At 25.9% G+C, this 4,575-nt stretch overlaps 1 long non-coding RNA gene across 1 annotated transcript; it reads right to left on the bottom strand.

Moving 5' to 3' along the window:
• Positions 1 to 2,497: 2,497 nt before the first annotated feature.
• On the bottom strand, positions 2,498 to 4,569 carry LOC111381923. Its single transcript, XR_002700427.1, has 2 exons — positions 2,955 to 4,569; positions 2,498 to 2,686 (listed from the first exon to the last, which is right to left on the bottom strand). It is a non-coding gene; the product is annotated as an uncharacterized LOC111381923 (long non-coding RNA).
• Positions 4,570 to 4,575: the final 6 nt, after the last annotated feature.

Raw genomic sequence — 4,575 nt, 5'->3', positions numbered from 1 at the left:
TTCTATTCCGAAACCTAGAAAGCAAGAAAAAGAAGTCCTTTAATTAAGAATCAAGCTTAGCTCCAAATATGCATTTAATGGCTTTTAACAATATTAGTGAAGAAATGTGAAATATTTCTTTCATTATATTGTTTAGTCATGGTCAATGTTACATATCGAATAAACATTGGAGCTGTAACTTAGCTATGATTTTGTAGCCTCGACTGATCATAATGGATTATAATTGTACTCCAACTAAATTAAGTAGAAACAATTAAACATGGCTAATGAGAAACAGGAAGATTATGAAAAGTTAAGGGCTCGTTTGGTTTGTGTTTTGATTTTCAATTTTGAATTTTACATTTATTTTGCGTTTTTTGTTTTGAAGGTTTGTTTTAAAATATCAAAAAATGCATTTTATTTGTCATTTTGAGAAATTATTTTCAAAAATAGAAAACTAAAAAACACATTTAGTTTGAAATTTTGAAATATTCTTTTATCACATGTTATTCCATTTCCAATTTGATTATTCAGCAAATACAAAATAATTTTAAGTTAATATATTATCAAGTATTATATACATTTTAAAGTTGGTGAATCTTATAATATTTTTTTATCACTAAAAAATTAAAGAAATAAAAATAAATTAATTTCAAAATATAGAAAATAAAAAATAAAAATTAACGCATGGACTTCAAATATTTTTGTTTGAGTTCATTTAAATATTTTTTAAAAATTTTATGTAAATAATTGTTAAGAGTTAGAACTATTTTTATTTTTCTAGAAATTTTTATTATCTTTTTTTTAAATTTAAATTTTTTTAGAAAATAAAAAATAAAAATTAACGCATGGACTTCAAATATTTTTGTTTGAGTTCATTTAAATATTTTTTAAAAATTTTATGTAAATAATTGTTAAAAGTTAGAACTATTTTTATTTTTCTAGAAATTTTTATTATCTTTTTTTTTAAATTTAAATTTTTTTTTATTTTTTCAATTTCTTTTTTAGAATTTATCAATTTTTTTTTAAATTTTAATTTTTTTTATAATTTTTAAAATTTATTTGGTAGAATTATATATATATATTTTTAATTTTTAAAAAAAATTATTAAACGTTTTTTTCCATGATTTGAGTATTTTCAGAATTTCACCGAAAACACTGAAAACGTTAAAAATGCATTTTAAATTTTATGTTATAAATTTAACCTTATTTTCGAAAATGTATTTTCATAAATAATTGATCAAACATGTTTTCAATATTTCTTAATGTTTGATTTGCTGTTTTCAAGTCGTTTTCAATATTTTGCAAAACTCTGAAAACACTTTTAGTCTAATAAGAGCATTTCCAAAAGATTTTTTATTTTTAAAGAACATATTATTTCATTTGGAGAGTATCTATAAATTTAGAGAATTAAAATTTTAAAGTATCCCAACAAGTTTTTATATTGAAAATTTAGCCCCCGTTTGAGCCCGATTATTTGGAGATTATAATATTTTAAATAGTGATTTTTTGAAAAATAAGTGGTTGAAAAGAAAAGAAAAGTTAAGTTTTTTTATTTACGTGTAATATTATTTTATTGAAAATTATGTGGTTAAAAATAGGAGAGAGAAAAATTTAATTTAATTTAATTTAATGAGAAATAATGAAAGCCAAACGGGGGCTTAATTTTATTGCTCCCAAAAAATATTTATTATTTTTTTCTATCTATTATTTTAACTATTTTTTTCAAATTATTTTGTTATTTTTCTACATTGAAAAATGAAACACATTGATTGCATTAATTTAGAGATCTAAACCCACTTTTTAAATTAAAATATTAATTTAAGAAGCCTGTTGGAACATGATTTCAAGGGTAGACTTTTTTAAAATAGAGTGTATTTCATATTTAAAGAGGTTTTTTGTAGAGATGCTTTAATCCATTTTTGAAAACAACGATACACTTATAACATAAAGCTCAACACGCATTTTTGATGTTTTTGAATGTTTTCCGTGAAAATTTTAAAAACACTCAAAACAATGAGAACAAGCGTTAAAATAAGACTTATTTTAAATAAATTTTGAAAATTAAAATTTTCAAATATATAAATATAAATTTCTAACAAATAAATCTAAATATTAACAAACAAATAAAAATCACAGAAAATAAATTGAAAAACTATTTAATAAAATTTTCTTATTTCATATATTTTAAAATAAATTTATTATTATTATTTTTTATTTTTGTAGAGAGAAAAAATATTATAAGATTCACCAATTTTAAAATGTAACATTACATGATGGTATATTAATATAAAATTCTTTTATTTTTATTGAATAATCAAATTTCATAAAATAAAATGTCATAAAATAATTTTTCAAAATTTCAAACGAAACATATTTTCTAATTTTCTGTGTTGAGAAATATTTTTCAAAATAACAAACCAAACACGTTTTTAGAAATCTTAAAACAAACCCTCGAAATAGAAATCGAAAAATGAACTCAAAACTCAAAATTGAAAATTGAAACACAAACCAAATATGCCCTAATAGTTTTTGTATTTCTTTGTAATGAAACTGTTCAAATAATACAACTGAGACATCATTTTTATAATATTTTCTCCTATGAGCAAGAGGCAAAATAATGACAAATTCTTTCTTTTGACAAGTAAAAATAATGACAAATTCTGCACATACATCTTGAATCTCCTGGGATTTTTGTTTCTTCTTGCTGCAAAATTTTACAAAGGGAAAAAACATTATTATTCATTTTAGTTGATAATGCAGAGAAACATTATTTCAAATCTAGCCGTCACCTATTCTACCAAAAAACGAATTCAGGAGGCAGGTGGAGAGGATGAAGATATAATTCATATGAAAAAAAATGTATCCCTTTTCTAATAACTAAAGCTTTTAGAGGAGTTGGTAAAGATGTATCACGAAAGATCCTGTATTGGAAACTCGCCGCCACCCATTTATAGAAATTGAGCACGTGTTACCTCTCGTGAAAAAATAAATCCAGCCCATAGGGTAGGGGAATGTGTTTAAGACACAATTCAAATAAATGTGCTCTCCAAATAGTTTAATCTTCTAGACAAGAATATTGACAATCTTCTATCCAGACGAGTGCATTAGAATGCAGAAACTCCAATTTCTAGTGAAGCTAAGCATTTCTCCATGAAGGCTGAAATATCAAATGAAAGGAAGGCATGATCAAAAGTAGAAATCCTACTGGACAAAAATCAACACGAGAAGAGAATCAACCCACATCACAATTCACAAATAGGAAGCTGAGTAGTTTCATTTGGCGGCAGTTTTTTCTTTCTTTTGGTCATTTGGGAAGTAACTGATACTTCACGAGTTGGATGGCTAAGCTTAAAAGCCAAAAGAGAACTCAATGGCTCTTTAGGCAGTACATCATACGATTGAAATAAGCTGCTTCTTTTGTAGAAGCAGCAAGTCCAAACATTCTACCTCATCTGAATCCTTCTTGAAGGAAATAAACAAGGCCAGAGTTCAAATATGAGACATGCAATCTCTGATTAAAGTGATAAAAATAAATGATGTAATGATGTAAATAGAAAACATTCCAATACAACTGAAAAATCATCGGTGAGAGAGTCGAAAGGAGCTAGTTATCAATCAACTTTAAAAAGAATGAATATGTAATTACACTCATAAAGCTGGTAAACTTCATCTGAGTTATGTAGCTTGTCCTTTTCACAGTACATTGGTGGCGCCTTTCGCACCCCATACTATATTAAAGTCGATAGATATGCCTGTAGGTAGATTTGATAGTACAAGGAAGAAAAACATTTCAGCCATGAAGCACGAATACAAACACAAATTTTCAAGGAGGACAATAAACAAATTTATGAAATTCTTTAAAATCATACAGTTTTATTTTATATACTTACTTTAATAATTCTTTTACCTTTTAGTAAGATTAATACATTGTTTTGGCATCATTTCTGAATTTGAGTGACTTTGTTGCATTAAGATAACTTCAGGTTGTACTGTGTATTACTAGAGTTGATAAAATAGTATTCATTATCTATCAAAACGTGCACGTAGCAGATACCCAAAAATAAAAAATCAACATTAAGTCTATTTAGTTTTTCTCACATTATGCTGACACATAAATATTTTGATATTAATATATCTCTCTGTTTTCAAATTTACAATTAGGTTTTACCATGTAATTGACATGTCAAGGAGTCAATGACCACAACCGTTCACTTGTAAAAGAATCTTGTGGAGGAGTTTCTTACTTGAGCTATTATATGGGTAAATCATATTCGAAGTTTAGAATCAAGCTTTCTGGTGTTTGGCCCCTATATGAGCACTCGCAATTTAGTGCTTCCATTAATCAATGAACATACTAATTTCAATACATCCAAATCTACCATTGTAAAGCTTTCTTAAATTGTTTTTCCATCTCAAATTGATTCGAGGATAAATAGAAGGTAGTCTAGCAAAGTAGATTATTGCTGCAAGGTGCCCTGTGCTAGAACAAATGGTACCCCATGGGAGGACATGTCCACCCATGTTGGAAATTAGAAAATATAAAAACACACCATATGGTGTGGCGGACACCATTAAGGTTGAGAGACACATTGA

This window comes from Olea europaea, unplaced genomic scaffold, assembly GCF_002742605.1.
Source record: "Olea europaea var. sylvestris unplaced genomic scaffold, O_europaea_v1 scaffold2396, whole genome shotgun sequence".
Classification (NCBI taxonomy): Eukaryota; Viridiplantae; Streptophyta; class Magnoliopsida; order Lamiales; family Oleaceae; genus Olea; species Olea europaea.
The sequence above is the reverse complement of the archived record's forward strand: the minus strand, read 5'-3'. Positions and strand labels throughout refer to the sequence as shown.